Source organism: Brachycentrus maculatus, unplaced genomic scaffold (genome assembly GCF_059751285.1).
Source record: "Brachycentrus maculatus isolate JH-2025_06_01 unplaced genomic scaffold, ASM5975128v1 h1tg000462l, whole genome shotgun sequence".
Taxonomy (NCBI): domain Eukaryota; kingdom Metazoa; phylum Arthropoda; class Insecta; order Trichoptera; family Brachycentridae; genus Brachycentrus; species Brachycentrus maculatus.
In genome coordinates, this window is record NW_028281209.1 from 249,464 (window position 1) to 269,411 (window position 19,948).

General features: G+C 31.3%; 1 protein-coding gene across 2 annotated transcripts in view; it reads left to right on the forward strand.

Moving 5' to 3' along the window:
- Nucleotides 1-18,374, forward strand: part of LOC148302313 (prolactin-releasing peptide receptor-like) — a 162,771-nt gene extending 144,397 nt beyond the window's left edge. Inside the window, exon 4 of one of the 2 annotated variants that reach the window (XM_088271799.1) lies at nt 18,194-18,374. The gene's annotated coding sequence lies outside the window, so the exon portion shown is untranslated. Of the gene's footprint in view, nt 1-18,190 lie in introns of both variants that reach the window. The other variant, XM_088271798.1, reaches the window with a different exon arrangement.
- Nucleotides 18,375-19,948: the final 1,574 nt, after the last annotated feature.

A 19,948-nucleotide genomic window follows, 5' to 3' on the forward strand; every position in this document is an offset into this window, starting at 1 on the left:
CCTTGTCACATGTAGGCCTTGTGGAACGCTGCGTTAAAATGGTGACAGAAGCCTCGATAACAGTAACTGGCCAGAAAGCAAAAGATGGAATTATGCGAACTAAAATAATGTACAGGACTAAAATACCATCATTCGATAGTAAGAAACAGTGTAAATAAAAAAAAAAAACTTATATTTTCGCACTCTGCTTTATATAGAAAAATCTGTGAATTCCGTCATTTTTATGGTTTGAAAAATAAATATAAAGCCAATTTCTAAATTTCTTAATAATTTGTGTTCTTGCTGAATGACTTCAACTTAAATGACTTCTTTTATTTATATATATTTTTTTCTTATAAACGTGAAATTTTTTATTTTGTGGGAATTGAGAATTTCGTTGAAAAATATCAAAATGTTAAAAATTTCAATCTTGGTTGGTTTGTCGTTTTTAATTAACAAAATGTATTTAACATAATTTTAATTGTTTATAAAGATAATCTTTAACTTATACTTAATCACACTAAATATTATAACACATTTTAAAAATACCGGGATATAAGAAAAAACACGGAGAGCGCAACCAATCCCTTTGAGCGCCGCGCGCCGGCTTAATACTGATGGAAACAATGACTTACTAAAACAACGCTACTGATTTATAACAACAAAAAGTGCAACTTATGACCTTGTGTGCTTATTAAGAAAGGTGTGTTGCATATATTAACATTTAATTAAACTGCTTACATTACTAAAATACGAAATGGCAGCTGGTAAAGCACAAAAAATAGCTTTTCAGAAAACTTTGAGCTCTGGTTTAGGGCCAAAAGTAGTATGGAATATTTTTTTAAATATTTTTTACGCTATGTGCAATTCAAAATGCAACTTTTTAGACCCATTTGTCTTTGATATCTAAAAAAATATTTTTTTTCATACATCAACGGCCCACTCTATATATATATATATATATATATATATATATATATATATATATATATATATATATATATATATATATATATATATATATATATATATATATATATATATATATGTATTTATATATATATATATATATATATATATATATATATATATATATATATATATATATATATATATATATATATATATATATATATATATATATATATATATATATATATATATATATATATATATATATATGTATATATATATATATATATGTATATATATATGTATATATATATATATATATATATATATATATATATATATATATATATATATATATATATATATATATATATATATATATATATACATATATATATATATTTATATATATATATATATATATATATATATATATATATATATATATATATATATATATATATATATATATATATATATATATATATATCTATATATATATATATATATATATATATATATATATATATATATATATATATATATATATATATATATATATATATATATATATATATATATTTATATATATATTTATAGAAATTCCAAAAATTTCATCATGTATGGTTCTATTTTGGAACATAATACTAGAATCACTAGAATTTCACTAGACACATCTATTGGTGAGATGAAAAAATAATATGATAAATTACTTTTAAAATTGGAGATAATCCAGATTTGTGAACAAGTACTGTATATGGACAAACTCAAAATGTTGGAGTAAATTATGTATGTTAGTCAATATTGACTAGCTTTACTCACATATGATTTTTTTGGGTCAGTAATTAAAAAAATGAGGAGAACGATTTCTTAAATTGTGTTTTTTTAAGCTCAGATATTTGCAAGACATGACATATATCTTTAAATGTATTTCTTATCTTGATCAAGAAAGGGTGTAAAATATTTAATATCACGTCGATATTCAAAACATTTCTCAGATATCGTCAAAATGTCGTATTTCTGTCAACTTCTGATTCATCGAGATATAAGAATAAATAATACCCGTCGAACTATTTCTAAAGAGTGACATAAATTATCGAAAAATCTTATATTTCATGATAACATTCGGCAGAGGATAATTTATAAATAAAATATAAAATTTTCTGCAAGAGACTTTATTGTATTTCTATTTATAAAAAAAAAAATGTGGCAAATTTTTCTTTACAGATATTCAAATGGTACATTAAGCACTATAGGATCAATACGGTGTTATTTTTATCATTTAAATGTCAAAAAATATTTTTTTTGCACCAAAATGAGGCTTATAAAAAAGAGGAATGACTATTATATAGACTAGAAAAAGCTGATCAGATTACCAGAGTTAGTAACTGTTTATTTTTTTACTCTGTTTTAAACCTATCTTTACATTGTTGTAAACCTAATTTGTTATGTGTCACCCATCATTTTGCACTGCAACTCATTTTTTTCTTATTTATTTAAAATAAATGTGTTGTCTTCAGTTTTTCTACGGCATTTTTTCTGAATTGGAAGGCGTATTAAAAAACTATTAGCTTAATATCTATGAATATGAAAGTTGTTTTTATTTTCAACACGCCTGGCAATTTAGAAAAATTGATAACATAAAAATTGGATAAAAAGCGTTTAAATGTTTAAACTCATTTTTTTCCTTTAGTTTTAAATTCTGTTCTTGTTTTTTTTTTTGCTTCCATCTCTATTTCCTCTTTTATCCTTTATTTATTTAATGTATTTTGTTTCTTCTTCTTTTTTTGCTTGGTGTAGGTCCTGTGGCTTGTTTTTAAGGGGGATTAGCCTCCTACGATGTCGATTCCTAGCTGTCGGTCAATCTCTTTGGTGGTCTACCTTCGGGAGTCGTCTACCTTGGGGTCAGCCGTACAGTATAATGCGGGGGAGTTTGGATGAGTCCATTCTCATCACATGCGCATACCATTGTCTCCTTGGTTGCCTTCCCCACCTAACGACATCTTCGACTTCGCATATTTCCTTATCCTGGCGTTCCTAATTCTGTCTCGTAGACTCTTGCTAGATATGCTTCTTAGAGTTTTCATTTCTGACACTCGAAAGAGCGTTTTTTGTACCTACTGCGTCCGCTCTACTTTCGATCCCATACGTCATGATGGGTCGCACACAAGTTTTGTAAATTTTGATTTTGCTGCCGATCTTCATCTGAGGATTTTTCAAAAAAAAAATCATGCATCCTGAGATGGCTGCAGCCTTGTTTACTTGCCCCATCACTTCACATCGCAGATCCGTTTGACCACACAGGTCCACACCCGGGTATTTGAACTATTCCACCTGTTCCACTAAGACGCCATCCACAGTCATGCTACATCATACCGGGATCCGAGAGAACACCATGCTATTAGTCCTTGTAGCTGATACTGGTAGTCATCTATTTTTTTTTTGACTAACAAGATGGAATGCTTTACAAGAGTAGATGCAGGTCCCCTTCAGCCATCCATATAGCAAACAATATCTATGGTTTCCTCTCTCTGTATCCTTTATGTAGTAACGAATGGAGGCTTAAAAAAAGCAAATTCGGTTGCCATCTTTTTCATCGCTTCCCTGTTATTTAAAGCAGCTGTGACCGGTATAAATACTTTCGAGAATACCGCCCACATCTAAGTCAAATAACAATTGATCAACAATTGTTTACCATTCATCTTCCAAACCAACATGCCTTCTCTTTAACACAAACACCGAACTATTTTCTTGTAATAACTAACAATTCTCAAAGGTCAAACTTGACTCAAGTTATCGCATAGCAATGTCAACTGTTTGGTTCTGTTGTATGAATTATTGTGATTGCATTCCGTAGTAGCAGAATAATTTTGTATTTAAATACAGGGGGAATCAAACAAGAAATTGATTGGATCAAGCTATGACTAATAATTCTCTCTGGCTCTAAAATAACTTCATTCCATAACGATTAACCCATTTGGATTCCATAAATTACCTTTTGTGTTCGCTTCCTGGCAAGCCTGCAATATTAAAACACATGTAATCAATATAACACTATGATCATTTACTGTATGATAGTCAAATGATAGCACTTCAGGTATTAGTTTAAGGTATGAGTTTAAGGTATTAGTTTAGTTTAACATTTTACAGTCTAAAATAAAAACCGTATAGTTTTATCCAAATATATTTTATTTGACCAGTGATCTGGTTGTGTCGTCACCGAAATCGCCAGTCGATGATCGCCAGTCTTATGATGTCGGTAACGATTAAACCAGGCCACACATCAAATAAAATAAACGTGTAAAAACTTGATGATTGTTATTTTATTAAATAAAACGCAGTTTTACTAAGATATATCATTGAAAACTTAAAAAAAAAAAAAATTGGAAATTTTTCAAATTTATTATCTGCTTCCATAGCATAGTGGTTTGAAAACTTAACTAACTATGCTGGAATCCCCGGGTTTGATTCCCTGAAAATCAAAATAAATATAACTGTTTTTCATTCTTCTTTTGTTCAACCATGGACCGGTTTCTGAAACGCAAGACCTTACCTTCATACAATAAGCGATGAAATTGTTTAATATAATGCAGTATCGTATGCACCATTGGATAAAAATACTCACTTGTAGTATTTGTTTTGAACCCCGAGTAGTCAAAACTTACACTAGCCTAATTCTTGAAGGTCAATCTAGGTTTGACTAATAAACGATATGGGCGGACTTGAAATCGATACTATGATTCGTATTTTTGTAAAGCAGTGCCTTTTTCTTAGAATTTCTGTTTTAGTAATTTTTGCTTTCATCGTCCGTCTTCATAGTGTAGTGGATAGTGCGTTAGGCTACCATGTTGGAGGTCCCGGGTTCGATTCCCAAGAGGATCAAAATAAATATAATATTAGTGATTTTTCACTCTAATATTTATTTTATATGACCCTGGACTAGTACCTGAAGCGGAAGGCTAATCATCATTCCTTCTTGTTTTTAACGATCAAGATAACACTGCTTCTTTATGATGCAGTGCCCTATGCACCATTGGGTGCTGACAAAGGTTAGAAGAAGTAATTTTTGCTTTGATAGTAAAATTTGAATCATTTTTCTTTATATCGACATTTTTAGAAAGAATTAGAAATGATATTCGGTTTACATTCATTCGTTTTTACCAATGACGGGTGGCAACAAAAGCTATCGGTTTATAAATCAAATCCGGGTAGGGGATGGAAGCTTTCAATAAAGCTACTTCAGAATAAGTTGTATCGTAAGCCGGGGGATTATACGGATGAATCTATTGAACGGTACTATGATCGTCTGGTAATGAATAATTAATTGAAATATAACCAAGGCACTCAGTGGGTAATTTGTTCCTCAAGAAACTCGAAATGATTTCAACAATACAGCATTATCTGACTGGATTAAACGACTAAATATTGAAACTGAATTGGCCCAGAGTTTTCGAAACAAAGATTTTATCATTTTCTGTATGTACTGCCATTTAATATCAACAGTAAAAGGGGAAAAAACACTTAAATCTACAAAATCTGACATTTATGCGAGAAGATGAAAGCTGATAATTTATGGCCTGTTTACGAAATGAAATATTTGATGTACAAGAAAATATTTGTACTAAACGCGAACAAGTCAAATAAACGAGATAATTCTTAAGCGTAAAAAATCAATAAATTATGATTTATCTTTATTTTTTTTTTTTTTTTTTTTTTTTTTTTTTTTTTTTTAACTCTTTATTCCAGCTTGACTAAGTGGTGGGTGCAATACTTAGTCAGCCATATATGTTTTACAACATTTTATTAAAACAATGAAATTAGAAATAAGAAGGAAATAAGAAATTGAAAGAAATAATAAAAAATAAAAATAAAAATAGAAATAATAATAAATTTGGAGAGATGTAGACGAGAATTAGCTCGCTGGCAAACGCAGCACTGCGCTCCAGTGCCGCCACATGTCCAGCCCCCATCTGTGCTCCACAAGCCGCTTTATGATGAGGTTGGAGCTCTTCATCAGCCTCTCCCGGAAGCCTGCCACTCGGTGCCTTAACAGGCCATCCCAATGTGGTAGGCGTGCTGTGGCAAACATACCACTCGCGCTGCAGTGTCGGGGTAACTTCATTAAAGCTCTGTAGCCGTTATTGTAGCATATTTTCATGCTCTTTAAGCTTCGTTGTGTAACCTTACACCATAGTTCGCTGCCGTATTGCTGCGTACACAACACTTGGAACAGTCTATTTTTTACCTGCGCGGAGCAGTGGGCAAAGCGGCGTGTCAGCATATTGGACCGCACGCAATGAGCACGATACTGGCGCTTGATGTCCTCATCATCCGCACAGTTCTCCTGTAGGATATGTCCCAAATACTTGAAGCTACTTACCCGCTTAACTTCTTGTCCATTTATAGTTATGGGCGGTACCTTTAATGAGTAATTTTTGGGTTTAAATACCACAAGCTCACATTTTTTGGCGTTGTACTCTAGGCCGTTTTCTGTGGCATAACATTCACAAATGGCAATAAGTTTACGTAGGCCAGCTATCGATGGTGCCATCAGGACCATATCATCGGCGTATGAGATGGCATTCACTCTCCCTCCTCCTATGGAGCATCCCGCATTTACTTGGTTTAACCTATCATGTAATGCATCCACGTAAAGGTTAAATAGGCTAGGAGATGTGATTCCACCTTGTTTGAGTCCTCGCTGAGCTTTAAACGGAGTTGAGGTTTCGGTCCCCCATTTTACTCTATAAATGAGATTTTCGTTCCAGTTTTTTAACATGCATTTCGTCGTAGAACATTCAATTGATTTTTGTATTTTTTCTTCCAAAATGTGATGTACTACTGTATCATATGCTTTCCTGAGATCCATAAAACAGGCATATACTGGCGTATTTCGGCGCACATATATATTTATAGTATTTTTAACAGCGAAGACAGCTGTGTCCGTTCCCGATCCTTTTTTAAAACCAAATTGGTTGTCGGTCGTTTTTAGGTTTTCAACAGCTTTCTCCATCATTATGTTTTCTATGGTTTTTGCCGCCATGGTGGAAATCGCTATTGGCCTGTAATTTTCTTTTTCTGTTAAATTTCCCATAGGATTTTTTGCAATAGGTATAATTATTGACGTACACAGAGACTCAGGTATGAACGAGTGCCGGAACATTGCTGTGAAAGCTAGCGCCCACAGTACGTGTATTCTCGCGCTAGCATATCTAAGGTACTCAGCACAAATTTCGTCTCCTCCGGCGGCTTTATTACATTTCAGTGACCTAATGGCAATCTGGATTTCCTTCACTTGTATAATGCAGGGACTCAGTGGATGCATATTGTTAGCATTATTATTGTAAATATTACAATTTTCCGCACTTCCTGTTTTCTCATACATTGAACTGAAGTGGGCTTTCCATAGTTCGCTGATTTTTCCGTCACCCGTTATGTTATCAATTTCTGTGGGTCTTGTAGCTTTGGACGATCTCATTTTATTTGTTTGTTTCCAGAACATTTTGAAATCAGCAGTAAGCATATTCTTTGCCAATATATCGGCTTGTATCTGTTTTTTATTCTTCACCACCGTGCGTAGATTTTTTTTGAAAATACTTCGCGTTTCCGCTCTCCTCTGGGCAACTGGTCCTGTAGACGGTTTTCCCTCTATGAGCCACGCTTTGAAGGCATTTCGTGCATTAATATGGCTTTGTTTTACTTGCTCATTCCATCCTGGAGTGTTTCCTGAATTTTGTTTTCCGCTTTTGGGCCCCCCTGCATTCACTTTAAATGCAAGTTGTGCGGCATTTCGCATAGCTTTTATCGTACTTTCGTAAAATTCTTTAATAATGAATTTATGATGTGGGTTTATACACTGTTCACATGTTAAAGCTTCGTAAGGAATTATTATTTTCTTAAAGAGCGACTCTGTCTTATCGTGGTATTTCTTCAGTTGTATTTGACTGTATTTGTTCCAATTAATTTTTTCCTCATTTATTTGAGTATTACTTTTAGATGTATATTTACACTTCATCTCCACTTGTATGTGTAGTGGAAAATGGTCGGACATCTGTTGGTTGTCGTCAATATGGATATTTGTGATCCGCTGTTCGAGCGTACTGGATATTATACAATGGTCCAACCAAGAGGTAGTATTATGCGCCTCACTGAAGAACGTAAAGGAGCTGATGTCGAGTTTTTTCACGTCATAGATACTATACTCGTTTTCCTGAGAAAAGGCATCTAATTCCTCCATGAATCTACTGTGTATGGGCGCATTGAAATCTCCCATACAAATTAACTCATTCACTTGAGTTTCGTCTACGATAGCTGTAACTCGGCTCAAGATGTCCACAAAGACAGGCAGGTTTTCGTTGCAACATACTGGCATATAAACATTTACCAATAGAGTGACTCCGTGGCTATGTTGTATGGTTATTGCCGCCATCCGATCGTCACCACATTCGATAATAGTTACATTAGCAATTTGCTTCCTTACCAGTATGGCTACGCCTCCGTGTGGTCTTCCCTGAATTATTTCCTCGGAAGAGTTCATTGCTGATGTTCCAGTGGCCAGAAACTCCTCGTGGATACTATTCAGGAAGTTTAAGTCGTCCTTCATCAACCAGGTTTCTTGTAGGAGAAGAATGTCAACATTGTTGCAAATTTCGTGTATACCCGGTGCTATGCGATGTACTGATTTACAGTTGTAGGAACATATTCTAATGGAATTGTTCATGATGAAATATTAGTTTTTTTTTCGCTATAAAAAAATCGTCGTACAAAAGAGTACTGTGGCCAAATATCTCCGTTTAGTGTGGTACTATACATGGATTCAGGAACTCCTATTTTAAAAGTCTTATAATCACCCGATTTTGTTTGTAACTCCTCACATTTATGAACGTCCACATCTTTTGTTTTCAGAAAGTCAATGATCATCTCACAATTCGTTTCTAGACTTAATCTCGATACCACTAAATATTTAACATTTTCTATTGCCTTAAGCCCAGACGAGACATTACTGCCTCGTATGGCGTTTTTATTTTTGAATTTTGGGCGTTTATTATCGTTATTATTGGAGTTATTTTTACTCTTTGCATTTTTAACGATTGTCCACTGGCTAGAAGATTCAGTAATATTATTTACATTTTGAGTTTTGTTTTTAGTGACATCTGTCAATTCATTTCCAACTATTTCGCTATAGAGCGTTGGTGGCTTTGGGTCGCTGTTCACAGATGGCGTTATCTCTTCGTTCGGTATGAATTTTTCATGCTGTCTCCTACCTACATTATGGTGGTCGTTTACGTTATGTTGACGTTTAATTTCTGCCACTTCACATTTCAGAGATTGGATCGATTCCGAATTCTTTGGCGTTTCAATGTTTAACTTATGGATTTCGTTCTTAAGATATGTTAACTCTCTAAGTAGAGAACTCACATCGATATAGTCAAACGTGATGGGAGGCAGTCTATTGATGTTTAGCACAGCGAATTTGGGCAGAGTATCTGGGTCTGTCTCTCTCAGAATTTTAATAATATCGTTGATATTACGTTTCTTCTTACCTTCGCCCACTCTTCTGGTTTGTGCAGCAGGCACGTAGGTTATTAAGATTGCCTTTGCGGCATCTATTTCGTCTTCCTTGAAGAATTCACAAAGAATTCACAAAGTTGGCACAAACTGACTTCGTCCATAACATCCATTTTCTGCTGGATAAAGGCCAACACCTCGTTCACCACAATTCCACAAGAACATCGCGACGTCTTGTCGTTCATTTTCATGTAATTGTTTTTGTTTTTACTCGTAAAAATAACTTTTATTTATTGATTTCGCGGGACGATAAAATAATACGTGTTGTGTACGCCATCTACCGACCGATATAATTATTAAATTCAACATCATTTTTCATTCATCGTTCATTTTGTATAATATCATTTTAAAACATGTAAGATGTATTTTAGATATGAGATATTTTTTGTTTGTAAACTTTATTATTTTTAGGTGGTTTTTTATTTTAAAATTTCAATAAATAAACGTTACTTGACAGAGTTCAAGTTAAGTGTCGAAATAATAGGTGGGTATGTATGAGGAGATGCACAAATGTAAAAGAGACGAAGAATTTGCAAAGAAATGTTAGTGTGGCGTTCTATTCTCTCTGCTTACCCCTGTGGTGAAGCGGCGTGATGGTTAATTAGTTAGATAGATATTTTGTCTTATGTTGAGACACCTTTAAAATTGATATATCTTCCGAAGGGTAAATTATCTGGTATAATAACAAATAATAATAAATTGCGATAACAAATGTTGCAACTTAGAAAATTATATTATATATTTATTTTAAATCAAACACAGATTTTTTAGGTCTACTAAAACTATGTTTAAACTGTCACTTAGAATTGTATAGCTACATAAGGACCGTCAGTCCATTTGATCTTCACTTTAGTTTGAAAATGCCATAACTAGGCGAAACAATTGTCACAATATTAATTTTTTATGTGTTTTTGTTAGTAAAATACAACTTGGTAGACTCAAAAGATCTGTGTTTGATTTAAAATTAATACATAAATTAAAATGGAGTTCTACAAATTAAACGCCAAATCAATAAATAAATTCAGAGAATCACCTTATAAAGGTAATAATATATTCGGTATATCGCGTTAGTTCATATTTTAGCCTCGCAAAAAATGTCTATTAACATATAAAACACTATTTGACGCCCCATTTTCAATGTTTAATATTCGTAATGTGGTCATAAAGCAAAAAAACGTCATTTAAAATTAAAAAGTTACCGTCATGGCCATATTTGATACTTAAGGCTCAACTTTCAAGACTTAGTGATTGCTACTGTAAAATTGCTCTTAAAAAACCGTGAATAATTTTCCCATCGTCTTACACGAATATTCAACACGCACGAGCAAAATTACAAAATTTTAATTTTTGGATTAAAAAAAGGTAATGTTCTCCAGATATTAAATGTGCCCATATGCTTCGTTATTACTTCCCAGTTTAAACAGCTTTAAAGAGGGATGGGAGAGTTTGAAACTTTTTGTATGGATCTTTGCGCACGATTCACAGTGGTAGCCATCAACGAAACGATGCTACAAATTTGTCGCTGCATAAATAGATACATAAATAAAATAAAAATTGCTCGTGCAACACAATATACGGGATAGAAGTAAAACTTTTTCAAAAATTAAATAAGTGTTATTATTTGTTTTACTTGGAAAATACCACTATTTCTTAAAATCTACTGTGACATGAGTTTCGGTGTATTCCGCATCATTTTCAAACACCGTAATTCCATACGGAATCAATTAATGAAAATATGTAAATTCCATTAATTAAAATGTATTGTAATAAAAATGATTAGTAAGCTTTAGTATGAGAGAGAGAGAGCATCTTTATTCGTTTATACGAGTATATATATATATATATATATATATATATATATATATATATATATATATATATATATTAATATATATACACACACACATACACAAAACTGGGTTGGTCATGTGGCACTTTTATCTGAAGAAAGAAAGATGAAAAAGGTGCTTGACTGGAGGCCTACAACAGGACGCAAAAGCGTGGGTAGTAGTCGTTGAACAATATGGTCCGATGATATTAAAAAAGTGGCCGGCCTACACTATGAGTCGCGTCTAACAGAGAACTGTGGAAATCCAAGAGAGAAGCTTTTGTTCCATACTGGACACAAGAAGAAGGCTGAAAATCGTAAATGGTTATATACAGAAATGTGTGATGTGTAGTGAAATTCGTATTCAAACAAATAGGTTTCAATTAGGTTAAACGACCAAGGGTTTATTGCTAAAAAATGTACCTGTACGTGCGAATGGGGCTATAACTTTAGCCATTTTATGGACAGAATGAGAATTAAGTTTGTTATTCAAGTGTCGTAGAGTAGTAAAGAAATATAATCGGACAAAGAAAAAAGTAATTGCGGGTTTTACATTTAAATTAGCTCAATAAAGCTAATTCAAGAGTTTTCCTTGGAGCGGCAGCGTGGAAAAGGTAGGACTTCCTACAAATTTATTAGGAAACAAATAAATCAGGATACGTAAGCGAATTACAGAGCTAAACAAAGTTTATTAAGGTTACCTACGTTTATTGCAAATAATTTAAATCTTGTTTGATTACTTTTTCTGAATGACATTTTTTTGATAAGCCTTTTGTTTTGTCATTAATTAATCGTGTAAGAAAATATATTTAAATGGGTATTCAAAATAATAATCATAAATAAAAATGAATATATTTTTAAAATTCTTATTCTATCCCATAACCGAACTCAAAGGTGTTAAATATAAATAAGTATAAATTAAAAAAAAAAAAAAAAAATTTGACACGCCTGGGAACGAACCCGGGACTTAAGTAATGGTAATCAAATGCGCTTCAACACAGAGGTGGATAATTTAGAACTTAAGGATGAAAGACTAATATGTTATCGATCGAATTACAATCTGTTATACAAAAGGATCCAACATATTACTCACTCCTTTCAAGAACGTCATAAATAAAAAAAAACTTGATTTTTCAGGAGAAAGTTTTTAAAGTTTAAAAATATAATACACTGATTTAAAAATAATTATTTTACCACTTTTTGAACTTTTTACCATGCAACAGATCTTTTTAGGTAAAACCTGATGGTTTTTTTCTATTTGAAAAATATTTAGTATATTTTAAAAAATAAATAAATAATACCTTTTCTTCAAAATGCAAAAACAACACTTTCTGCCCTGTAGCTGGTAAATATTAAGTGACAAATATACCTCATTTGCTGGGATATAATACATTTTCTGGGAATTCCGAAAACATGCACGACTGAGAATTGACGATTTTTGATTTATGGCGTTCTTAAAAGGAGTGAGCGATATATTATAGTACATCATAAATAAAGTATAATGCAATATACAACATAAATAATGGGCAAAATGGTGAAGGATAGAAAAGTGTGTAAAGTGTTTACCTAAGCCAGCCAAATTCTAGCAAGGAAACTATAGATTGCTCAGACTGCCATATTTTTTCATATAAAAACAAAAGATGGTTCATCAGTAAAGGGACACCTATAATTTATAAGAAATATAATTTTTTTCTGATCCTAAGTTTTAAACTAAGTGAAACAATTATCTAGCGTCAAAACCTTTTGATGTATAATGCCATTGTGTCAGTTAAATATTAATTATGTGTCAACGATTAATCTACGGTTAATTACGCGATCACGGAATAGGCTTCGAAAGCACGTCTTCCTTTAATCAAATGAATTCCGGATGATATATGTACTTTGAACTATTCCTACGCTAAACGTTAAAGCACATCAAATGACAGTGACATTCCGTTTGAAATGACTTGATCATTCGGTACCAAACGTTAACTGAGCAATAATTAAATTCTACGGTTATTTATTTATTTAAGTTTTTTATTATAAACTTTTAATGTGTCCACATCCTTGTTTACAAATCTGGTTTTTATCAGCCAATATCATAAAAACAAATACCAAGATTTTCAGAAAAAGCCAATATCATAAAAATAAATACCAAGATTTTAAGAAATAGCCAATGTCATAAAAATAAATACCAAGATTATAAGGAATTGCCAATAGCATAAAAATATATACCAAGATTTTAAGAAATAGCCAATATCATAAAAATAAAAACCAAGATATTATGGAACATACAGCTTATTTTATTTATTGTTTCGGCATTAACTTTGTGGTTAAACATGTTACAATGATTAAGGAAACACTTGTTTTTATACCACTTGAGTTTTATTAAAGACTACTAAGTGGTATAAAAACAAGTGTCTCCTTTATTTTATTTATTGTTTCGGCATTAACTTTGGGTAAGACATGTTACAATCATTAAAGAAAACACTTCGTTTTTTACCACTTGAGTTTTATTATAGACTACATGTTTCAGAAGTTAAACTTCCATCATTCAGGTCTGTATAATAACATTATTATACAGACCTGAATGATGGAAGTTTAACTTCTGAAACATGTAGTCTATAATAAAACTCAAATGGTAAAAAACGAAGTGTTTTCTTTAATCATTGTATGTGTCTCCTTAATCATTATAATATTTAGCTTGATGATATTTATGTTGATATATAGTGTAATTAAATCAATTGGTCATGAGATCACTGGATCACATTGTAAATTTGATTTACATTTTAAATGATTGCAATGAAATTTAAAGCAATATCGTTATTTCTAATGATTAAAAAAAAGTTCTTCTTCAGCTTCTTCCTTCTTATAGATTCGAGGATCTGAATGTTTCGTTACCTGTCTCTTGTGACGTGGACTGGCAGCTGTCACGCCATCGCTTTGGAGGCCTTCTAGGTTATCTTCTTTCGTGTGGGTTGTCTTGATGATCAATTCGGGCCAGTCTATTTTTTTATATATATTCTATTAACACGGGCATTCCAGAATCCACTTCGTTGTCTTCCCTATCTGACAACATCCTCTTTACTACACATTTTCCAAATTTCTCTTGTCTCTTTACTTGTTTTCGGTTAAGCACCTTAATATCCTCATTTCTGAAGTTCTTAAAAGAGATTGTCTGCTCTGGTCTCCATCCAATATGTGCAAACGGTCATACACATATTATTTTTTGACATCTCATCAAAGATGAAGAAGAATATGGAAATCTGGGCATTTACGGGGCTTACGACCGTCATAGGCTGGTTTAAGTGATCACTTTACACACGTGTAACATTCACCAATTCTACCCATTATTGACAACCACACTACTCAAATTCTTGAAAGTTCTTTATATGAACCAATTTAGAAACCTTGTTCTTGAATCACTAGAACTTCACTAGAGACATGTATTTGTGAACAAGTATTTGGACACACTCAAAATGTTGGTCTTACACATGTCTAATTTTATGTGCTTATTATTCCACATTTTTTCTCTGACGCACTCCAATATTGTAGGCGCTTTATTGGCCTGTCTTAGAATCCCTAAAAAATAAATGCTTTGAATTATCAATTCCTTAAACTTCACATAGTAAACATCAATAATGAAATTTCTGATTATCTAATAGTGGTATGAAAACGTTAGTTTTTTTGATGTTGGCATTATTGATTCCTACCCTCTCTTCTACTCAAAGTGAATAGGGGAAGATGCCATCGGTTTTATATTACATCTGATTTAAGATGACAGTTTGTTGGGCGGGAAATTATATTGGCCTATAACGATTGTGACAGAGACCATAAACAATTTACAGAGCATTGAAAATTGTCGTTATTTTATCATTTATTGAAGCGCGGATGACTTTTCAATACTAAATAATTTTCTGCTTTATTTCCATTATTAAATTCTTTATACTTTATATATTAAAGTGATTTTGCCCAGCTAGTCAATCAAAATAGATAAATTACGCGTAAAGTAGGTAACTTTTACTTAATTTCTGAGCGAACTTTATCTGAGAACGTTGTAACTTACTAGCGGTCAACAATTCAGTAAAAAAACAAATGATCATTATTTATTTGTCGATGACTTCAACATCCTGAGTAAAAATCGAGAACTTTTTTAAATGCCATGATCTTGACAAATGAAACACATAAAGTAAATTCAGCTAAACCGTTAATTTCTCTATGTTATCCTAGCCATAAGCCGCTTGAGCAGTACACGGAATTTTACCGTCCGGCAGTCTGGTTTTGAAAAATAAAAGCGACTACTTAGCGACAGTTTAGCGTGATCAAATTTACGCGCAACGTGTTTACGCACCGATCAAAAGCACCGATCCGAAGAAAGATGGACAAAAGCACAAGCCAATCCAAGCCAATCATCGTTTTATCACGCTAACTGAAGTGCCGGACGGTAAAATTCCGTGTAGTGCACAAACGCCCATAGGCTTTATTTTTGTTTACGATCTTGGGATTTTTAAACCGATTGCTACTTTTCCCAAACCTATTATAACACACACACACATATCAATCTTGATAAAGAAGCAATTAGCTTCTTAACCGGTAGACATTATAATTTAGTTATAATAAAATATTTATCGTGATTTTAAAACAAAGCTACATTTAATTAATAATAAAATGAAAATAAAAAGTTATTGCTTCAAATATAAATTATTTATTTATGACGTTCATTTACTGCTTTTGTGGGTTATAATCTCAAAACAGTTCTCATGACTAAAAAGAAGTATGTAGCTTTTTTCACAAATAAATTAAAAAGCTCAATACTTTTACTAACTTTCGAAGCGAGTATAAAGTTGTTTTGTTTCTTTTCTTTTTCTTTCCAGGAGCAAGGTACACATGACTCCTCTGATCATGTGATGTTGTCGTTTAAGGTGCCATGTAAAGCAGTTTCTTTTTATGGCGCTTTTCATAGCTGGTATTATAACATTTATTCCCACCATTTTTATGAGTTTGAAGGAATAGTGCCCTAGCTTACAGTTGCCTGACGTTCAAAACATCTACTGGTTTTAACACCTTAGCTGTGGGTGGCTTGATAAGGACCCCGAGTAGAGCTTTTGTTTGTGTATTAATAAAGTACTTATATATTCAAAACATTCTTTATGAGTATTTTTATTTTATTTTTACATTAATAAAACTTCTAGAACCGTAAATAACTATACTTTCATATTTCTTCGTCTATGTTTAGATTTCCAAATTTAACATTCTACATTCAATATTCATTCATATTTAACAGTCTTAATAAAACAAACTGACAGCATTCAGTTTGTTTTATTAAACTACTTAAATAGTTTATTTAAGTAGTTTAATAAAACAAACTGAATGCTGTCGAATTGCAATCGTTCAGACAAATGTGCGAATGATGGAATAAGAATTATCATTTCATATCACAAGTTTGATCGATATATCTATGGTTTCCGAAAATTGAGTAGTGTAGTTGTCAAGCATGGGTAGAATTGGTGAATGTTACACATGTGTGAAGTGATCACTTAAACCAGCCTATGACGGTCAGACTTCCATATTCTTCTTCATTTTTACTGAGATAAGCTTTATCAATAGCGAAAAAGAATATGGAAGACGATTAATAACGACTTCCATATTCTTCTAATACTTACATATTTCATTCACACTCAATTTTTACAAATGATTTAAAATATATTAAATAAAAATGTTGCGTGGCAAAAAAAGGAAAAAATATACAAATACGGATATCGGGAGTAATATTATGCAAAAATATAACTCATAAAAATTCTTTTGGAAGCCTCGACACGAAAAGGTCCTTGAACGAACGCGGAATTATCATTTGAATAAGGAACCCTTTTATTAAAATTATTTATACGAATGTCATATACTTAAATAAAATTTACATAAAAATAAAGGAGGTCTAAGTTTAATAAAAACAAAGGGGTATTTTATACTAACGAAAACATAAAAAAATTCTCATTATTTTTTGTTTTGGTATATTGGTGATAATATTAGAATATAGATCTCAATATTATTTTCATGATCATTGTTTAGGGAGGTATATCTTCAAAAATAAAAACGTTTATTCAAAATCTTAAATTTACACGGATGAAGAACAAAAATGAAGAAGAATATGGATGTCTGGGCATTTACAGGGCTTACGACCGTCATAGGCTTAGCTGATTGATCAATTTAAACATGTGTAACATTCACCAATTAAATCCAAGATTGACAAACACACTGATAAAATTTTTGGAACCTCCAGATATATTGATCAAAATGTATTGAAAAATCTGTAAATGCCTAGATTTTCATATTCTTTTTCATCTACGGTGAGATGTTAAAAAAGTGGAAAAATTCTTAAATATAGATTATCCTGTTTTGTGAACAAGTATTTGGACACATTCAAAATATTGTACCTAATTTAGTAACTGATTGCTTTGAAAAATTAACACAACGTTGCAATTGAATATCCGCGTATCTCTATACGTAAGAGGTTAAAAACGTTGTTTTAAATGTCGGGTTGTGGTCCCGTGGTCAATGTCGCGGACTCTTAAGTCAGAATTTCTCGGTTCGAACCCACTCTACCACAATTTGATACCTATTTCTAATATTGAGCCGCTTAGGCTAACAGAAATAGTATGAAATTGAAATATTTGTGTAAATAATAAAAACACAAATATCTCTTGTTTCAAAAAAAAAATTTTTTTTTACAGGAATGGCAGCGCCATCTGTTGAACGTTATAATTGGACCCAAATCATTTCTATTCCATTTTGTCCCAAAATACAACTTATCACCATTTTTGTCATTTGACAAAATATAGTATTTTTAATGTTCATAATTTCAGTACGAAGTAAATCCATAGAAATATATAGAATTAAAACTAATCATAACTTTTCTTTTATTTTCAGAAGCAGACGCAGCTGAAGTTGCTTACAGGAAAATAAACTATTCAACAATAGTTTATTTAAAAACAGTAATTTGAAATATTTCAGGAAGGTGAATCTATGTATTATAGCGAAACTCATATTATACCAAACTAAAGGTCTGGAAAAACCAAATTATAAAATCGTTTTAAGTTATTTGTATAAAAAAGGCATTTCTGTAAGAATAATTTAATACTTAAAGTTAAATTAAAGTTCTAGAAGGTATATTCAGTGTAATTGTTATTATAATGCTGACTTAATATTGATAAGTAACCTTAATAAAGGTATTTCAAAATTACATTTGTGGAAAAATAAATGGAAATATTGATTAAAATTAATATAATGTAGAATATTAATTGCTTTAAATATTGTAATTTGTAAAGTAACGTATATGTTGTCAATTTTAAGATACATTCGCTTAAAAAACACATGTTTTTGGTCATGCATTTTAAAATAGGAAATTAAACAATATTTATGTACTATTATAATGTTTCCATGATAAGGCATTCGTGAATATTTGTAATGTATCATATTCGTACTATTTCATAATTAAGATATGTTGTTCATAGAGTAAATATATACATGTAGATTATTAAACATACAAAATTGAAGGAAGTTCAGTGAGATTCAATATGTTATGTTTATACAGATCAAATCTGACTTATATGGACGGAAATATAAAAATGAGCCCATGTTTGAACCGAAATGAATTTGAAATATGATTTTTCGTATAATCTTTATAAATAAAAATGTAAATATTCGTTTATTCGAATTTCCGAATCACCTCAAATTATTCGCGAATTACTTTGAAATTTTGATACAACGTTGCATTTCTATACACACGTGTTTTCATATACCTGTGATTGGAAAATATTATTTTATTTAAAAACAGTATTTTGACCGCAATGGCAGCGCCATCTGTCAAACATTACACTAACACACGTTTTACTTAATATTTCTCATGGCAGAGAGCTTGCTATTTAACAGCTTCTGTCCTTTAGCATTCATTATTTTTTTTGGGTTGATATTTCATGTGTATCAAAAAAATTATTGCTGTGCACACATTAGATTTTTTTTTTAGATTTTACTAATAAAACATATTAGAAATAAAAAAGCACATAAATGCTTTTTATATTCTTTCTTTTCTTTTTAATCATACTAAGCCGCAACACGTGGCTAGGTACAGCTAGTACGGGATACGGATAATAAGGATAATAAACTCACAAAAACCTTAATTAACAAAGTCAAGTCATTTTAATTAAAATGAATTGCCATGTTTTAAAAAAAATGTGTTTTTAAAACACATTTATTCAATTTAATTTATGTGTATACTGTAAAATATTTCTAATCTACGAAATTAAATTAGTTTACTCGTAATTTATTTTTATTTTCATAACATATAATCGAATTAATTTTGGTTTGAATTTTAATATATTTCCGTTCATATGACAGATTTAATATTTTTGTTGGCACATCTTTATACGCATTTTTCGTATTATAAAAAAAAACTTTCAGCAAGTCAATCATAAACCAAATGCTTATATTATAATCTTCTAAGTAAATGTTGAGTATTGATGTTCTCCGTTTATATTAGAGTTCTAGAATAATTAGTGTTATGAGAAAGTATATTAGACTATTTAATGTACAGTTTCAAATATATTAAAATGTTTATACCTAATAATAAATGCACATAATAAAATAATGCGTGTCGTAAACACAATGTATCAATGTAATCACTAAAGT